The sequence below is a fragment of the Dermacentor variabilis genome, chromosome 2 (genome assembly GCF_050947875.1).
Source record: "Dermacentor variabilis isolate Ectoservices chromosome 2, ASM5094787v1, whole genome shotgun sequence".
Classification (NCBI taxonomy): domain Eukaryota; kingdom Metazoa; phylum Arthropoda; class Arachnida; order Ixodida; family Ixodidae; genus Dermacentor; species Dermacentor variabilis.
The window spans coordinates 84,984,082-85,004,434 of NC_134569.1; the positions used below are offsets into that span (position 1 = coordinate 84,984,082).

A 20,353-nucleotide genomic window follows, 5' to 3' on the forward strand; every position below is an offset into this window, starting at 1 on the left:
TGCAGTGCCGTAACTGTCTCTCAGAGGAGGACACCTCAACAGCACTGCACAGAAAAAGGGGAGTAGGGAGAAAAAGATCAGTGAGAGAAGGAATTTTGTTTTTCGCTCTCTTATGTTTGTAACATCACGATGATGCTTTTTAAGAGGGGGGTATTGACATGTGTACTTGCTTATCGGGTGACCGCGTTTCACCGACTAACAAATGTTATCGCGCAGCGCAGGACGCGCTTGCATGTATCGGAAGTTTCTCGAAAGTTATCGGTGGTTCTATCCGCTGTCTGTTGTCACCGGACATTGCGTAATCTGATTCCATCGCGCGCCGCGAATGATGCAGAACTTTCTGGAAGACACGCGGGTCCTAGCAATTACTCTGGAAACTTCGATGACTGATGTATAAAAGCCAATGCGCTTGACCCGCTGATCAGGTTTTCGACGATTGCCGACTGTGTTCGCCGCTAGCATTGTTCTTTGAGTGTAACCTGCTTTTGAGGTCACAAGTTCGCCCAATAAAACGTTTCGTTAATCACAGTTTTGCTGCTTTCTTCACCGTCACTACTCCGTGAATATATATATATATATATATATATATATATATATATATATATATATATATATATATATATATATATATATATATATATATATATATATATATGGATGTTAGCGTTTATCTATACTTACAGTACCATTTTTTTGCTCGTCTTTTTTATGAGTAATTGGCCGAGATAAATTAATTCACTTTTTAAATATATCTTGAAACGTTCAGGCGTCAATAGGAAAGTTGTGGAGCTCCACAAATATTGCCTAACCCAGGCACTTCCGATGAGATAGACTTAACGTGGCCGTTTTTATTTGGGAAAAACGAAAGCCCGCGGAGTTTAAAAAATACCACGTGACAGCGCGCTCTGTCAGAACCGAATGTGCCACGATTACAGAGCTCTCAACCGTGCATGTTTTTTTCTTCATCTTGATGTTTCCTTTAGTTCATCGGTAAGCAAACGCTATCAGTGCCCGAAAATCCTCAAACTCAAATTTTGGTCCATTTGATTAGAGCAAGAAAAGGTAAATTCTGAGGTAGGTGTTAACTTCGAACAAAGAGGTGTGCGCTAGCTGACCTGTGGCTATAAGTGAATAACATCGTTATCGTGGAGTGACGCCAAAACATCGCTGTCACTCCTCCGACTCTTGTTGCTGCTTTCAGTGGCTACATCTTTGAATATAGGCTTAGCTACATCCAACATCAACAGCCATTTATGACTTTAGTAAGTTGAAAGTGGGCTTCCTCGTACATATGCGCTAGAGAGATTTCCTGCCAACGCACTTCAAAACTTCAACGCACTTTAAACCCACCACACATAAGATTTGAGTGACTTTTCTGTTCTTTAGCAATATGAATCGCCTTGTCCTCGTTTAACCTCACGTCGTCACCGCACTCTTATTTCACCTCACCGTGTGGGAGCAAAACAGGGTGAGGAAGGCCCTCGTGAGGGTAGCGATTTTCTGCTGGTGACATATTGCCTCTCTTGTTGGTTCTTTCGTTCCTTCCCCGTGTGTACTGCCTGTCCCGACTGGCGCAGACAGTTGAGGCGACCTGCTGCTCTCTATTTTATTGCCCCCCCCCCCTCCCCGCAAGCGCTATGGATGGATGGATGGATGTTATGAACGTCCCCTTTGGAACGGGGCGGTGGGTTCTGCCACGAAGCTCTTGCTATTATACCGCCTAATGTCCTACCTAGGTTAAACAATAAAAAAAGAGAAAAAAGGACAGCATGAACTGCCACAACCAAATTTTCTGATCTACCATTGCGAGCTATGCTTTTTTATGTCTCTGTCTTTTGTTGTTTCCCTACTTCCACCAATCCTCCAATCGCCTCTTACTCGCGGATGGCTGGATGGATGTTATGAGCGTCCCCTTTGGAATGGGGCGGTGGGTTGCGCCACCAAGCTCTTGCTATTATACCGCCTAATGTCCTACCTAGGTTAAACAATAAAAAAAGAGAAAAAAGGACACCATGAACTGCCACAACCAAATTTTCTGATCTACCATTGCGAGCTATGCTTTTGTATGTCTCTGTCTTTTGTTGTTTCCCTACTTCCACCAATCCTACAATCGCCTCTTACTCGCGGATGGATGGATGGATGTTATGAGCGTCCCCTTTCGAACGGGGCGGTGGGTTGCGCCACCAAGCTCTTGCTATATACTGCCTAATCTCCTACCTAAGTTAAAAAAAAAAACATTATCAACTCCCACACCCAAATTTTCTGATCCCCTATTGCTAACTGTGCTTTTGTACGTCTCCGTTTTTTGTCGTTTCCCTACTTTTCGTCCACCAATCCTCCAATCGCCTCTTACTAAAGCCTATTGCGGACATCTTTACTTTTCCACTGCTCCCTCTGAACCCAAGGGCTTCAAGGAGGCCAGTGGTGCCTAAATCGCCCGCTGGGTAGACGTCTTCACATTCCAATAAAACATGCTCCATAGTTTCCCTAGCTTTACCGCAGCAAGCACATGCTTCTTCTTCCTTCTTATATCTCGCTTTATAGGTGCGTGTTCTAAGGCATCCCGATCTCGCTTCGAAAAGTAATGAGCTTCCCTTTGAGTTATCATAAACTGTTTCTTTCCTGATTTCGTTTTTTCCTCTTAAGTAGTTACTCATGGCAGGTTTCCTTTCCATTGCCGCCACCCATGAGATTATTTCAGCCTCTCTGACTTTCCGCTTGACCGTCTTTGTTGCTGTGTTGCCCATCCTACAGGCCACATACATGCTGGTAAGCTTCCTAGTTCTTTTCCTCCACTGTGAATCAATGTTTTTCCTGTACAGATACCTGAACACTCTCCCAGCCCATTTACTTTCTTCCATATTCCTCAGGCGTTCTTCATACTCACTTTTACTGCGAGCTTCCCTCACTTCAAATCTAGTCCAGCCCATATCACCCTGCACAGCTTCATTTGTAGTCTTCCCGTGAGTGCCCAATGCGAGGCGACCCACTGACCTTTGGTTCCCATCGAGTCCTGATTGTACCCCTGATTTAAAGCAAACAACCGCATTTCCAAAAGTAACCCCTGGAACCATTACACCTTTCCACATACCTCGGAGGACCTCGTGCCTATTTTATCCCCATAGCGCTCTGTGCTTCATTATGGCTGCATTTCGCTTCCCCTTCACTGTTATTGTTTTTTCCTGTTTCCATATATCTATTGCCCTCGTTTATCCATATACCAAGGTATTTATATTCTGTTACCCGAGGTATTTACTGGCCCTGTATCTCCACTGTCTGTTCACTGTTTTCATTGAATATCCTAACACCTTATTTTCTAACACTAAATTTAAAACCTAAATTGGTGCCTTCCTGTCCACAGATATCAGCCAGACGTTGCAAATCACTTTGCTTGTTAGCTGGCAACACAATGTCATCCGCATAAAATAAACCTGGGAGCTGCTGCTCAAGTACTGTGCCCGCTTGTTTGTATGAGAGATTAAACCCGATTAAACCTACGCCTCATGTGTGCGCGTGCCCTCTCGTGGCAGAAGCAAGCTCCACCCCTCCCAGAAGAGAAATCGGCGCCGGCTGTGGGGCATCTTATATGGTCGGCCAGCGGCGTCAGGGCAGCGTGAAGTTTGTTGTCTGTGGCCAGCCAAAACTTGCCCGCTCGGCAGCCCTATATACACATCCGCGCCGGCATCCGCGGCCGAGCCAGCGCCGACGAGGGATGCAACGTATACAGGGTATTTCAGCCAACACTTTCAAAACATTTTGAAGATTGCCTGTGACAGGTAGCGCAAGTAGCCGATGGCTGCTTGCCGGTTCTAAGTTTCGCGATCCAAGCTTCACACAGCTTCTTGTCACGTGTGGAGGCTGACACTGGGCTCGTTGCATACGTCCCGCACTGCGGCACCGAGCAGTATATCCTACCATGTTGAACGCCTTCAAAGGCAGCCGCTACCTATCTTAGTGCTTTCAAGTGTTGTCAAGCTGACACCAGAAGCAGTAAAACCTCCCTACTTCACCAGAAACGCAGCGCGGGTCTTTAAAATTTCGTTTTAAGCTTGCTACGGCGCTTCCAAAGCAGCCAACGCAGCCACTGTGTCCGCGTGAATACCGCGTCACGCCGACGGTAGTGCCAGCTTTTACACTGCTGGAGCTCGCCTCCAATATTTTGTCCTTTTAACGCGATATATAGTTTTAAGCGCCGTGTGTCGCAGAAAATCAGGCGTCTGCGCCAGGCGCCGTAGCCTGCGTTGACATCTCCTGGGCGAAAATTGCCGTATAGATTATATACGACACTTCTTCTATGACTAAAGTTGCTCATACCTTGTCTTACATTTTTACAAAGTTATTCCATGGAATTTTGAGAATGGCAGCCCATAAACAAACGTCATGAAACAAAACACCGACAGCGCATTCTTCTTACGTTGAATCTTCTCAGACTGAAATATAAAAGTGTGATACAATAACAGAAGATCGGCCCACGCAAGAGGCCGCGTTTATACCAGAAATCTCGCCTTCGTGCACAGATTTCGTCGTCAGTGTTTCCCAGTAAACATTACCTTTACGTATAAGCTGCAGTTGCCCGTAAGTGTGAGACGCAGTCGACATGGACTGTCTAAATACCATTACAGAAATCTCGCGCCGCTTGTTTAGCGCCTAGAAAAGACTTAGTTTACGAGAAAATTGCATCTGGAGGGTCCGAATGCGTTTTTCGAAATTCAAATCTTCCGCCACCCAACCGAGGGGGAGTGGTGACGTTGCATACGCCATCACCAACCTTTGCTGCCGTCGGTGAGTAAAACGGCGCCCGACAGACGGCGGCACCGAGCCAAGAAGACGGAGCGGAGCGGTGGATTCGCCGCTGCAGCTAATTTTTGGTCAAGTGGCGTATACTATAGACCGTTCGGGTATCCCCGGACATTACATGGAAGTTGAATTCTTTGCTACTTGCAGTTTGTGCGAGTTTCGCGAGCAAGCAAAACCAGCGCAGCACTACGCGATAACGAAACTGCTGAAACGCGAAAGCGTGGGCGGCGCGGAGTCGAGCGAAAACGAAACTTTTCTGCCGCCCGCGTAGGGTAATTTCAATGAGTCCATTTTTCCAAACATAAGATGGAACTGGACAAGTAGCATTTTATTTAGTCTGATAATACAATGCAAGGATGTTTTTTCTAACTAGTGGTTGAGCACTAGTGACAGAATTTAACTGAGTAGTGCTTTCATCATCGGGCAAGTACTTGAATGTCCCTGAGGAGTCTCTAATCATGTCCTGCATTTACCTCAATTTCTCGATTATTAAGGCCCTGTTCGCGATAATATTGACGCCTTAGAGATTCTCGAGCACTAATCTATCACGTTACCTTGACCTAATATTTGCCATTAGTGTCCCTTTAAGCGTCCTCCACATTTAAAGAAGGGAATTGCGCTAAAAAAGCCACGGACGAGTAAGTACATGGACGGGCGCAATTGCGCCCGTCCGTGTACTTACTTGTCTGTGTCTTTTTTAGCGCAATTCCCTTCTTTAAGTATGTACGACCGACTCGCCCAACAACGTGCTCTTCTGAATTACGGTCCTCCGCATTTTTTTTCTTTGGGATACCAACTGAAGCAATGAAGCTATCGCTTCGTCTGCATGAAGGTTGTTAATCTATCATTTAATTTACAAGTCCAGCGTCTTTCCTGTCTGGGTACTCTTGTTGCGGAGCACGCGCAGTCGCAATAAATATGCATAGGGCGCTGCGGATTTTATTCCTTGCGAAGGCAGAATCATGTTGAGGTGAAGAACTACGTACTTATTGGTAAGGATTAGCCAATTTAGACTAAATCCATAAGTATGACCCGCAGCCGCACAAGAAACAAGCTTATGTGGCGCACATAAATCAATATCCCTCGACACACTCTAGTCGACACGCTAGCGTCAAATTATGGCAGAGTACCGAGCCGCTCGCGAGTTTTTGCGCCACATATGCGCACTTTTTTTACAAAACAACACAAAAGATAAAAAGTAAGCATGATTTAGATACTTAAAATGCAGGATATGTATATATAAAATAAACATATGAGAAGCACGGGACAAAACAATGATTATGTTGATAGTCGCAAACTACCGAAACTGGCTGAAAGTCTTGCGTTTTTTTTTTCAGCAACATTGATATTCGCAGCGGCGGAAAATGCGCGGCAGCAATGCATGTGAAACGAAACCTCGCGAAAAGCTTCGCGGCGCCGCGCCGTTGTTCCCTCCATTCGCTCAATCGCTTGCATTTGAAACAGGCGCTCGTTGCTGCGCGTTGAGCGTCTGCGTTCCTCGTCGGCATACTTCGGCGTAACCGAGCGAACGAGCAAAACAGCGAACGCGTAGCGCAGCAGGGGATGAAAGACTGCGATAGCGAAGAGAGCGCGATGAGGAAAGCGGAGGAGGAGGGTGCAGCGAAACCATGAAGCGGCGAAAGCGTGAGAACAATTAGCGCGTGCCGTGCAAGACGTGTTCTGCGTCGACGATCGCTACGAGATGGCGCCAGATTAGCGTGCGTTGTCTATTTCCCGATAACACCATCGATAAGGCATGCGTTGAGCGCGTCCACCGATACCATATATGGAAACAAAGCGCTACATGAGCGGAGGTCTGTTTGCGGCGCCTGCTGTAAATCGCGCCCGCGCCTCACTCACGCGCCGCCTCCCAATCTCCCAATTAGCAAGGCAGTCGAGCCACATTTCGTTCCGTTTGCAACGTGCCGCGCGAGACAGTTTGTCCGCGCCAGCCAATATACCGCGAAATGAGAACACGCCTAGAGCTGCGCTCAAACTTCGCATTAGGGAGTATAGTAATCGTCGGTGAATTTTTAGTGCCGTCGTCCGTTGCTCAAAATGTGGGCCGACCCCGGCGGTAGTGCAATACCAGGCCGCCCCCGGCTGAAGTGAAGCAGGCTTCAAGCACTAAGCAAAGTCAAGTAAAAAGTGCATACATTCCTTGGAATCATGCACATATTCAGAACAGGATTTGTTTCAGTAAAGAATAAGCACAATACAATCATCCGAACCACATAATTGATGATAACATAAAAAGCCAACAAACACTGACACCAAGGACAGCCCTTGGTGTCAGTGTTTATTGGCTTTTTATGATACGACTAATAAAAAATGGCTGTGGCTTAGCTAAGGTAAGCCCAGGATGCGAAGCATACTAGCCTTTATTTTAGTTGTTGAACCACTGTTTAGCCTGGTGAACTGCTGTTGCTTGGCTATATTTGGTTCGGCTAGTCGAAGAAACAACTCATGCGTTACTCTGCTTCGCCTTCAAGAGTGGAACGCGACAGCGTTCCCGTCGACCCGCCAAGGGGTATAAGACAATGGGCTACGGCGCAGCGACTACGCGCCCCGCATTGGACGCGGTGAGCGTCGAGCAACGCAGCGTTCGACGCGGCAAAGAAATGTGCGCCTGAGCAAGCGACGCACGCCTGAGCCTTAGAAACAGCTCGTTTCTAAGGCAACACCGCATTCACTAGAGGCGCTTTTGTACCGCTTTGAAGCATCGTACTCGTGGCTCAGTGGTAGCGTCTCCGTCTCACACTCCGGAGACCCTGGTTCTTCCCACCCAGCCCATCTTGCAAGAGTTGAGCCAAAGCCACCTAGGAACAAGCGCAGCTGCTTATATACCGCCGCGACGCCGCGAGCGACGGCGCGAGTTGGAGCCCCGTTTCTCCTCTGTCGTGACGTCACGGTGTCACGTGGTCAGCCTTGAAGGCGACACCGCCGCGCCTGAGGAGCTGGGTTGAGCTCTAGTAATATGCTTCGCATAAAATCGGGTCCCTCGGTTAACCCCTTTCTTCTCGATAATTGATGATAAGGCGTTCCTGATAACAATGCGAAGCACGTAGCGCTCCCTGTATAAGTTTCCCGGCAAAGTTTACTGTTGCGCAAGCTGCCCCGACGACGGCAGCTTGCGACGTTTTGAGTGACGTCACTAGTCTTTAGTAAATAAAAGAACCAACCTAGTAACTGATTTCATTGTTGCAGCAACGTTGTGGCTAGTGTTACGGTTGCCGCCAATTGTTACGAGCCGGCCCCTCCAGTTGTTACGGGGACGGGGTTTCGTCGTTCTTCAACAGCGTCTGCTTAGAGCTCGAGCCAGATTGACCATGAGAGAGGGTTCGGCAAAGAAGACGAGATGATATAAAAACAAATAACAGCAGTTTATAGCATCGTTGTGCATGAGCGGGGCAGGCGCTCCAAGTAAAAAAATTACAAAAACGTTCAGCATGCATGTTCCTGCACGCATGGGCAGAGATGACGTGTCCGTGGCGATTCGCTGGCCGTCTTATACCCTACACCACCCAGGCACCCTCATTCTCTCTTGCTTCCTGGTAGAGGGTCTTGTCAGCACACTCGCCAGCTCACACAGAGGAATACAAAAAAAAACGCTCTCTGGCAATCCACACAGACGTGTACGAAGAAAACCCATGGCACCACTGGTATAGAGGGGGTGGGCGTAAATCACGTCGGCTCAACACACTGGTCAACCCACACAGAGGAATTCGGTAGGATTTGCAATGGCGCATAATCCTGTCGCACACACCCGGCCGACAAGTCTTTTCATGTTGACGAGCGTGACGATTAGGCACGCCGAGTCTTAGGCGCTTGGCATCCGTTTCCTTCATCGCCGCACATAGTGAACCTCAAAAGTAGGTAACACATACTAACGCGCCGTTGTCAGATGGGAAGAGGAATTGGTACCCGTAGGTACCTCGTCCCAGAGCTTTCATGTACTCAACAACTCAGCATCATTCGGTACATTGACCCCGGCACTCCCCCTCTTCCAACGGTCCTTCCCAGACAAAGGGGCTACTGTGGAGCAGCACGAACTGAGCTACTGCGCTCGCCACACAAACAGCCATGTCGGTCTTACAGGACTTGAGCCTGACAGACCCTGAGATTGCCTTAACACAGAAGACGTCAAGGCAAACAACCATGGAGGTCACCAAAGCCGTCCGCCGTGCAGCGCGACCACACGAGGGTACTCCACGACCAGTTCTGGCTCTGGGTCCCATTAAAACGAACAAAAACACGTGGGTTGACTGGCGCACATGGCCAAGTCGGGAGACCTTAGACGCATGCATCATAAATTAGGAGAGAGCTTTCCACCTGACTAGTCAAAAATCACGGCCGGGCGAGAAACTTCTCGCCTAAGCGATGCCGCTCCTGGGTGAGATGGAACCAGACCTCATTCCGTGCTTTTGCAAGCCCTTCGTGAAGGCTCGGCGCCCGCCTCCCGATTGCTCCTTCACAAGGTGCTAGCTAAACTTGGTATGAGCACTCGACAAGAATTAAGAAGCACGAACTGGTTGATCGCCTGCTTAGGCAAAGGGTGCAAGAAACGACAAACCTGAAATGGAACACCTGGAAGGCGAAAAGGCCTAGCCATCCGTTGAAGGAGAGCTGCGGAAAGCAAACACTGTGAAAAAATATGAACCGTATCCTCGCGACTACCACAAACAGGGCACGTCCCACTTGTCGGGATGGCTATGAATCGTCTGTAGGTCACCGGCAGACAGCCCCGCGCCTGGCGGTACATGAACGTAGCTCGCCTGGCGTCGAGGAGGCTGGCCGTAATGAGCTTCCACCTTAGCCTGTAGAAGGGCAGATCGTACCCTTGGCATTGCGGGGGGAGACCTGGGATGAGGATATCTGGTTCTTGAATTGTAGTCGAAACTACATCACTGCATGATTACCAAACGCACTTTCTAACCCCTTACTTTGCGAGAACAAACCTTTATAAGTTTTTTTTTTCTTTTTTCCGCGTTCTGTGTCCGACTGGAATAGCCTAACAGAACCTTATGACACACTGTATGACTAGATCTGATCATGTCTTTCTATGTTCTTTCCTGAGGTGCTATCATGTTTCTTTTCTTGTTGTTGTTATCTTTTTGTGTAACAGAGATATATTGTAAGTTGTATTGCCCGTCCTGCTTGGACCAGATTGGTCTGCAGTACGTAATAAACAAATAAATAACTAAAGAAATAAATGCCGGGGTGAACCTTGCGGATGCTTACCCGAGAATCGGCAGCCGCAGCACAAATGGTGGACGGGGAATCCGAGCGAGGCACACAGTGGGGGAAATGGGCTTTGGGAAAACAAACGGAGTCAAAGGCTAAGAAAAAAGGGAGTAAAACTTTGTGTCAGAAGCATGTGCGAGTTAAGGGCGACCTGGGTCCATCTGACATATGCAGTAGCCACGATGCCCAGGTCGGGAATTCCGAGTCCTCCCTTATCCCTGGGCAGCTTGAGCACCCGCCGAGTTACACAGCCAGTTGCCCCTTTCCAAATAAAACGAAACAGAACCCTTTCCAAAATAAGCTTGGTTCGGGTTGGAACAGAAGATACACATGCTACATAATTGTGAGAAAGAAAAACAGAAGTGACCAAAGAATTGTCGTTGGACGCGATAACGCGCCGAATTCCTGAATTCTTGTTTCAAGCTTCTTAGCCTGCTGCCAGTTTTCAGGAGATAAGCCGTCTGAATCGAAATTGAAATCTAAGCCTCGCAACCGCGTTTTCACGTGGAGACCAGGAACGGGCTGCAGGCTGGGCGGAGTGGAATTCAAGTATACGGCTGCGCTTTTCGACCTATTCAACCTTGGATTACTCGCCCTGCATCCGTCCATGACACCGTCCATGACACCCAAGACGGTGCACGCTGATGCCTCGTCCAGCGCGACAATAGACTGCATAGGCTGCATAGACAATAGTCTGCATAGGCGAACAGTGCAACTGGAGGGGAACCATGGGAGTAGGAACTTGCCAATTCTACTGTCACAGGACAACCTCTGCAGAAGCGGTTCAAAAGCAAGTAAGCAGATGGCAGGTGAGAGGGGATCCCCGTGCCGGTCACCACGACCCACAATGAAAGTATCCGATACGCGATCCTGTATGACAATAACAGGAGTATGTCGAAATACAAAGCTTGAGCCAAACACCCACGCTAAAGACAGCCTCTTACAAAAACCCAGAAATCTACCTGTGGCGAACGATATCGAAAGCCTTCTCCTGATCGGAGCAGAGAATGCCTGGCATTTTCCTAGCATTTGCCCACGGGTAAAGGCCCCTTACTGTTAAACCGCGAAGCTGAGTGGAACGCTCCTGGACACAACATGCCTGGTATGGACCCAAATAGCACTAGAGTGCGCCGCATACAAAGGCACTTTGCTATGAGCTTGTATAGTAGCAGTTCAGGAGTGTGATTGGACCGCATGCTCTTAGGTAGATGCTTGTCGACTCATCCTTGAAAAGGCGAGGATTAGCCCCTCTCTTTGAGACTCTAAGTCCCTTCACTAAACAGCCTAATCACCAGTGATATGAAAGATTCAAAACTTAACATAAAACTCAACTGTCAAACTATCCGATCCTGAACTGCGATTGTGCTTCATAGTGGAAAAAAGCTCCCCCTCAACTACCGCCGAGTCACAAACTTCCAGTGGCTCAGTTGATGTAAAATACGGCTGAAGTGGCAACTGGCCCGGCGTACAAGTTTATGTAAAACTGCCTCGCCAGTGCAAAAACTGCATCAGGTGAATCGAATACGCTACCATTGTTTGGATCAACTAAGGAAGAGAGCGTTGTGCTCTTCCTCGAAAGATGTCTACGGAGGACATTTCTGCTGCACCACGCTTCCACTTCCCACCGCTGCATTCGGGTTATAGCTCTCAAGCCATCCCAGCGTCGCTGCAGAAGAATCCGAAGTTCCTTTCAGAGAGGTCAGTGCTGGAGCAACTCCTGGCCCGCAGGACAAGAGCAGGAGGATCGCGTCACAGACGATTTTAATCTATTCGCGCTCCTCGCGCGCTCGACGCTTGCCCTAAGACCTGAAGCACTCACGCACACTGAACTTCACTTCATCCCATTATGTGCCTTCCAGATTCTTTCTGTTGTGGAGTGGGCGAAATAGAGTAGACGATACCTGTGTGATTGCCTGCCTGCCCTTTAGGGGCCGTGGATTTAGACGCCACAGTCTCTTCCCTTGCGACGCTAAGTTCGAGTCGGCTAACCGCAGAATTAGGAAGCAGTGGTCGCTAAGAGTAGAATGAGACAACCAAGAAGAATGCATACTCGGGGCCAGTGATCATGAGACGCAAAACTGAACGATGCGGCTCCTCTCCCTGTTCAAGTCATTCCTGACTTCCCAAAGCAGAGTGCGCGAAAAGCATCGACCAGTCCCAGTCCATCAATGAGCTCTCGCAGTACTACATTTCCAGCGCTATCCTTGAATTTCGGAGTGCCTCTTAAGGAGACGCGATCGACCTGCTTTAGTACACAGATGAAATCACGCACGAGAATGAGCCGCGATGGGCATACCAAGTAAGGACTTAATGTAGGGAGAGCCGCGTCAACCTCCGGACTAGACACCCCCATATCCACATGTTGCCGCGACAGACAGGGGCATATAGTGGGCACGTCGGGAACCGTGGAATCTCCTTCGCCCCCGGCAGTGTGTCTACCACGCTCGAAGCAGCCTAGTTCTCTCCATTCTCCACGGCATCTGCTGGGCTATCTACCGCTGAAGCAGCCACCCGTCCTGGCGCATGCAGGTACCTGCTGCTGTGACCGCGCAGCTGCTGACGAATAGGTCTGGACAGTATATGCCGAGACCGCGTGGTCCCCGCGGCATTGCACGCACGCTGCTTCGCAGGCCACGTGGCCGAACTGCTTGCAGCGTGCGAGCTTCGGCTTGTCACATGCAGCAGCGTGGTGCGTGGTGACCGTCCAAGTTTCACCTGCGACACACACGCACGATTCCCCCACACTCGACCTGCACTACCTTCTCGTCTACGCGAACAAGGTTCGTAACGGGCTGCGCAATCTCCATACCGTATGATACACCAGTTGCCTGAAGCGAGCTCAGGAAACTCAGGTACGCATTTATCGGAAATCCCCTGGACCTTCCTGAATACTTCCACACCTTTGATGATAGCCCCGTCTGGTAGATCCAGAGGGTAGCCATAAACGTTGACAAACTTTGTGGGGAGCACCCGCCTCCATTTCCTCCCGCGTACCCGCGGCGTCCCGTTCGCACGTGGCGACGGGTCGCGCCGGCGTAGACATGAGAGAGAGGCACTACGCCCCCTCCCTTTCTTTGTCGCTGTGATGACGCGCGTACCCCTCTTCCCCTACGCGGCTCACGGGAAAGGGAAACGTATCCGGCGGGCGAGGAGGACTTCCCCTCGCAAAAAGGTAAAAAAGCACATGAGCGCGCCACCGGGGGAGACTCGCTTTCTTGGGACGCCGACACCTTGGACCGCCTGGACGACAGCACCTGCCGCATCCCGTGAGTGACCTCGTTTGTCTGACCCACCCAGACAACGAGGCAAGCCTATTTACGACTATTACTGAGAGGACGTCCCTCTGCGAGTGTTCATTATTGCTAATTGCAATAAACGTTATCACCGTTGACGCCGCTGGTTGCCTTATTCGTTCGAACCCGGCGTAGCCGCGATTCCCGCGCTACGGGTTGGGAGTACCGCGAAGCGACTGCGTGGGGCTAGATCCGGAGCTTGCCTTCAACCCTAGCCGCACGCAGAGTGGAACCCCCACAACTTCGAGCGAACTCCTCGATATTCAAAACGAACCTCAACCTCGCGAACCTTCAAGGTGGGTCAGCTAAGAGGCGATCAACCGCGGCCTTGGACTTGAATATAATCTCAATCCTACCTGCTCCTGCACTCCCTTGAGATCAGCGCTCGCGAAACGCTTCACTGGCTCCTTACGTACATCAACGTTGGTCGCGGTAGTCGCGCCTTTCGGAATACGACCGAAGAAAGTCCACGGTCGAACCACGAAGGGGCCACTATCGTGGTCAAAACTAATTGAATTCCTCAAATACGTGAGAAAAGTCGTAAAGTACGGCTTACACACAACCTACACACATGATAAAGTCGGATTGTAATCTGATTATACGAGGAAAATGATTCTGTTACGTGTAAACTCAAGCACAGACCCCTTTTCTAGCGTGTCTACCGGCCACGTGCACGGCGCGCTCGGCTCCTCGCAACAGCTCCAGATGGCACTCGCCTCCGCCGCATCGCCAGAAAGCTCTCCTTCGTGCATAGCGTTTGCCGCCAGAGTTTCCCGGCGAACATTACCGTTACATAAGCTGCAGTTGCCGGGAAATGTGAGAAGCAGAAATCTTTGAATGCTATCGCTGTTAAAGGCGATGCTTAAGCGTCCTCCCAATTTTTTTTTTTTTTCTGAAGCGTGCCGCAAGCTTCCTTGCCGAAATGAACTAGTCATATATACGCGCCTAGCGCCGCGCGTACAAAATGAACGAAAAATATAGAAGTAAACAAAACTGCATTTTAGTTCGCACTTGGCGCGAGGTGTGCTTAAAAGCTAGGAGTTTCGTCGCCTGTTTTAGTTTCCGGAAGCTGCCACGCCGAGCAACATTGTCGTTGTTCACACGTGACCAGCCAATACGTAGGACCACCCATTAAACTTTATTGAAACTTTGGAAAGCGTAGTTCATTTCCTAGGAAGTGTGTTCTTTGTGTTTTCCGCGATTCCACACAATGAACAGGCCCTGTACCTTCTTGCGAAGTGGTGCAGCCTTTCACGATTCCTAAAGGTAATGCGTTCAAACATTCTCCCCGCAAAACAAACAAACAGAAAAAAAAATATCCGGATGATGTTATGGGCGCACGTGGAAGAGCAGTATTCTCGAGTGATCACTTTCAGGGACGATTTCACTTTCATGAAGTTTTGCATGACTGCGTCGAGCGACACCGTTCCTGGCGTAACGGCAGGCACGCGTTGTCTTAGCACGGTTGGCCCAGGGCCAGGAACGCTGTCACTCGTAGACGTCGAATGCGTCCACGTTAACTCTCGTGAAAGTGAAAGTATATATCTCCGAATGTAATAACCCGAGGATATCGCCTAAGCATTTACGATAAATGAGTAGATCTGTATCCGTGCTACCACCGTGGTGGATTCAGATTGACTATGTAGGCTGGGCCGGTAATTCAAGTACTCACGTGGAGTTGCCCCTAGGCAAGTTATGACGTTCGATAAGGATGGTCAATCAGTCTTCCCAGTTGCGAGACGCTGTGTTTAGACAAGGCGTAGTTTTTAATACTCTTTCCGAGACTAAGCAGGTGCCGCCTCCCTTTGGAAGCGTCTGCCATGTGTGTACGCTGCCGTAGCCAATCGAGAGACAAAAACATTTACGCCAACGTCTGTCGCTCGTAGCCGGTGGAAGAGTGGCTGAGGACGGTCGCGCGGCGCGTTCGCTGCCGAAGCGCGCGAGAACTTTGAAGAGGTTGCGTCGCATCTTCTATAATTTGCCTGTCCAGCATGTGTCATTCTGTGACAGACGCTTGTAAGTACTTTCTTTTGCGATTACTGTACGCGCGCTGCTATTGCACGTCGTCTTGAGATACTGCGAGTTGCTTATATAGATCAGCAAAATTTTGTCTCCTCAAGCGACAATATTTTGCTGACTTATATAAGCAACTCGCAGTATCTTTCTGGTAGAGTTTCCTCCCACTGGGGAATTTGTGTCGAAGGAAAGGGAAATGTAGAATTCGAAGTTCGATTCGCGATGCGATCTTCCAAAGTGGCTGTTACCGTTTCCCCCGGATTGGTTGCACGTAATTATGCTCCTTTATTATTATTAAAATTATTATTATTATTATTAATACATCATTATTACTTTATTATTATTAAATTATTATTAAAAGCGAAGTTTTTTTGCGAGCCTCGCCGGGTTTCGTGACCGTAGGAGCTTCGGCCTGGCTGCTCCTTTGCCGAATAGGCCAACCAGTCACAGCGGAGTATCCGCGCCGCCGGGTTTCTTGCAGCACCACCAGATGGCGCTCGCCTCCGTTTATCCACGGAGGCGGCGCCGGCCGTGCTGGGAATTAAAAAAAAGAACCAGAAAGCTCGCCTATGCGCATCCTCGGCTGCACAGTAATGAGGACGTAAATGCTTGTGAATTGACTGGATTCAAATTGTGCTAGTGCTACGTACATGTGTGCCTGCTGCCTCTGAAACTATGATGCATTCAAGGCGTCCGTTGTACTCTCTAGTAGTCAGCAGCTCCTCTTGACAAAGGGCTCGGTATAATTTGTGCGCGCCTGCACTTGTGTGTGTGCGTGTGTGCGTGTGTGTGTGTGTGTGTGTGCGTGCGTGCGCACACGTGTATTCATGTTTTGACTCTTTATGCGCCCACACAAAGCTTTGCTATATATAGATTCCAGCTTGTTGGATCTGCTGCATTTTTTTACGTCATTCCATTGAGTTGTTTACGTTCACATACCATTCTTCATTCTGCAAATGCAAGAATCTGCACTCTATTGCACCAGCATGCAGACTTTCCCCGGTGGCACTGACACATGTCTTGGGCCGCTGCGTAAAGAAACTGCACTGCTGCTTACTTCAGCTTGATTAAGCTCTGTTAGCAGGCATGGGTCGTGTGAACTATTGAACATTGCACTGCCCACACACGAATTCCATGCACATGCAGGTATGGTGAATTGAAAGTGTACTTGCTCTTTGTTCTCTTTCACCTCACGTTACATTGCGCCATCCATTTCACGTTGATCTGGTGTAATGCTCCTAAAATAAAACAGAGTCTTAAGTGATTTAAAAATATTGGGAAGAATATTTATCTGGCATGCAAAGTTTGTTATCCAACACTCGATTATGGTTTTTGAGATTGCGGGACATGGCACTGTGCGGAAAGCTCCATGAAACCGTGTATGGAGGGGCTCTATTTAGTCTCTAGAACCATGTACAGCTGGACACTGCATGTTCAGGATGAATTTGCAGTGTGGTTCATGATAATGTCATTTTTTTTTCTTGATGTCTGCAGTGTGTTTGCTCCTATTATATTGTAGGAAGAATTGCTTCCATATGAGGAGGCGTCTGCTGCTCCTTCCTTTGGCGGCTCTGTCGGTCTAGTAATCTAGCTGTTTGGACATGTTGGTAAGACATGACTCATAACTTAAAGTGCACAACTAGACGAGGATGGTGAAAGAAGACTGGAAACACATGAGCGCTTGGGTGATGTACTGCCACGACATGCCTTTATATTCTGCTCTGCGGTTCCCAATAAAGTGTTGCAAGCTTTTTTTTTCTTTAGCCGCTTGTGTGCTTGCCATTTTCATTCACAGTCCTTGTCTGGTTGCGCGCTTTAACTTTTTAGTCTGCCGGTCCTGCAGCATGACAAATCGAATCTAGGTGGCCCGCGGGTTGTTTCACTGAAGATTTGCTTCCTCTGCCCTATCACGTTTTGCGAGGTACATTACAATTCTTCTCACACCCAGCCACCAGCATTATCAGCGAAATTACGCACATGCAGTGCATGTGCCGCGGCTCAAGCACCATGTGCTGCAGGGACCATGTTATCGCAGCAATTTGGTGATTCTTGAAGATTTGCTGAATGGCACATGGAAAATACAGCTGCGCAGCACTGACAATGCGAGCGAAAACGGAACATATGGGTTGTAACATGCCCTTATTAGCATTACACAAAATGTGTATAATCCCACAGGAAATGCCAGTGGGTGTCAGTAAAAGGCACTGATAGGTCTGGCATGAGCTTGACTGCACTAACTCTGATATTAGTATCTGCAAGGCAGAATGTGCAGTCCGAATTGCACATTTCCTACCAGGGAGTAACACATGATTTCAGTGGCACAGCCAGAAATTTAATTTTGGGGAGGGGGGATTCCGCAGACAACTACCATTCCTTCACCCCCCCCTCTCTCTCTCTCTCTCTCTCTCTCTCTCTGTATATATATATATATGTATATATATGTATGTATATATATATAGTGTGTGTCGACTACGAGGATGCACGTTTTGCAGTCACTTTGCATCAAATTATGTTGTCAAAGTTATGCTACTTTTCAATATGATATTGAAAAAAATCACATTTTGTGTATGAATTGATGCATTTTTATAATGTATGTCTATGACCTAGCTGGTACATGACTTGGAAAAATGCGCAGTGCCAATAACAGGGCCATACAAAAACAAAACAGCACGTTATCGTGTGTCTTCTCATTTGCGGGCCAGACTTGTTGCAGCCCAGGCAAACAGGAGATCACCATTGTCTTCCAGCCAGACCTTCTAGTTACTTGTATGGCCACGGCTACTTATGGGAGATGGCGTCCACTATTTTGCAAGTTTCCTGTCACTCAGTCACGTTTTTCATTGTTGTGGGCATGCTATATTATTCTAAATTTAGAAATAAAGGAACGAAGGTTCGCGCTAGAATTTCAATAGTATTGTATGATGCAAGTTTCACTCACTTTTGGTGACCTGCTGTCCAACTTGTTTGAAAAGATGTTTGGAAGTAACTTGCGATCATAGCATTGTAGTCATCATGCGATGCATATTGTTGTTTGATCACACTCGGGAACTGATGAGGCAGACAGTCCGACCCAGAGCTGCTTGCTGTTTAGAAGCCTTTGTGAAAGTTATGGCATTCACTGTTCGCAGTAAAATAAGGGCCAGTAGCTCGGAGAGATTTGAAAGCGTTGTGTCTCCTGACACCCATCTATTCTGAAAATTGCCGAGACGTTTAGTTAGGATGGGTTCTCCGAAGCAAGCAGCACACGTTAGCAAGTGGTAGGTGAGCCTCAGCTAGGCGACTGGTCGCAGCTGTCTGGTGTTAAGTAATCGGGCAGGGACGAGATGCTCTCCCTATGTCCATAATTATCCGCCAACTTCATTCATGATGCCTTTTATGTGTGTCCCTCTCTCCTCATATCCATCACTCCACTTCCCTTCCTAACATTCTTTTCCATCAGTCTCTGTCATACTCTTTAACATTCACCGGTTTGGTGGACAGCGCGGTGGCTGCTAACATTCCAATATTTCTGTCTCTGCCTGGACTTCGGGACCATTCTCCTACCTGCACTCCCACCTGTTTGTTGTTGTGGTTTCTTAGCTTCCCTGGCCCAGTATCGCTGTCCTTGATTTATTTTGCCATGTGCAAATCAGCCTTCTTTCGAAGCAAAGCTCTTTTTTTTTTCAAAAGTTTGCCCTTGTCGGGGGTGGTTCAGAGCATGTATATATATGGAAGGAGCGTGGCAGAGAGAAAAGAAGACGCAAGAAACCCGTTTGGACTTTTGTACTACGTCGAATATGCACAATGCCCTCTGGTGTTCCCTGGGTGTCGATCGCCTCATTACCCTCTTGACAGTTGTAATTATCCGTGACCCCCCTCAAAACCACTGCAGAAATCGCAGCGCTTACCTTTCTACTATACCCAAATCCGAAGCAAAGCTAGATAGAATGGGAGAGAGGAGGGGCAGAGAAGGCAGAAAATGGGTAGAACCGATGCAGTTGCACAGCGAGCGCAATGAGCCTTGCCACTCTTCTCTAGCATTTCTCATAACCCCCTCATTTCAGAGGGGTGTTCGACCCCTCCCCCTCCCCCCCCCCCCCCCCCCCCCCCGCCCCCTGGCTACGCAAATGCATGATTTGGACTGTATGCATTTTCAAGGGCAGAACCACAATTTGTATGTTTGGGTCCAGGTCATGAGTATTCATTTTTGTTGGGGTGCAGGAAGGCACTTGATCGCTGGTTCCTTCGTTGTTGAATAAATAAACAAATAATGGTTGTAGAGGAGAGAAGGTCGTCCTCCTCCCCCATTTTAGAGTCGCCCCTGCACATTTTGGCTTTACAGTTGTACTATGCAAAGACTATATTTAATCTATAGGCCAAGCATATGCCAAGCTTGACACCAAACCACCAGCATGGCAAACTCACTGGTAGTCATTATGAAATCATAGTTTTGGCACGTAAAATCCCGTACTTCAATTTTTTAACTCACCCGCCGTGGTTGCTCAGTGGCTATGGTGTTGGGCTGCTGAGCATGAGGTCGCGGGATCGAATCCCGGCCACGGCGGCCGCATTTCGATGGGGGCGAAATGCGAAAACACCCGTGTGCTTAGATTTAGGTGCACGTTAAAGAACCCCAGGTGGTCAAAATTTCCGGAGTCCTCCACTACGGCGTGCCTCATAATCAGAAAGTGGTTTTGGCACGTTAAACCCCAAATATTATTATTATTATTTTTTAACTCGCTGGTAGTAGTTGGTGTGACAAAAACCTAAACTGCCACGAATGTGAATGCACGTGCTAGCTAATGAGCTGTGAGTGTACCAGCTGGATGTCGTCTGGAATCAGCTGAAAATTGTGAGTCTTATTTTCATATGTGTCTGGTCTCAACAACATACTATTCACATATTGCGTGTCTTTGCAAAGGCTGCAAAAAGAAAACAAGTTGCCCAAGGTGAATAGCACAATTCTAGTCCTTGAGCTCGATTACTTGAAGAGGCGGGCATTGTCTGCATGATAAATCAAAATG

At 48.3% G+C, this 20,353-nt stretch overlaps 1 protein-coding gene across 7 annotated transcripts in view; it reads left to right on the forward strand.

The window, feature by feature from the left end:
- Positions 1-20,353, forward strand: part of LOC142572217 (uncharacterized) — a 108,864-nt gene that overhangs the window by 8,743 nt on the left and 79,768 nt on the right. The window contains exon 1 of one of the 7 annotated variants that reach the window (XM_075681171.1): positions 13,249-13,307. The exons of 4 other annotated variants lie outside the window; for them this stretch is intronic. The gene's annotated coding sequence lies outside the window, so the exon portion shown is untranslated. Of the gene's footprint in view, positions 1-13,248; positions 13,308-14,475; positions 14,601-15,201; positions 15,351-20,353 lie in introns of those variants that run through there. 2 more of the 7 variants (XM_075681170.1, XM_075681172.1) reach the window with 2 other exon arrangements.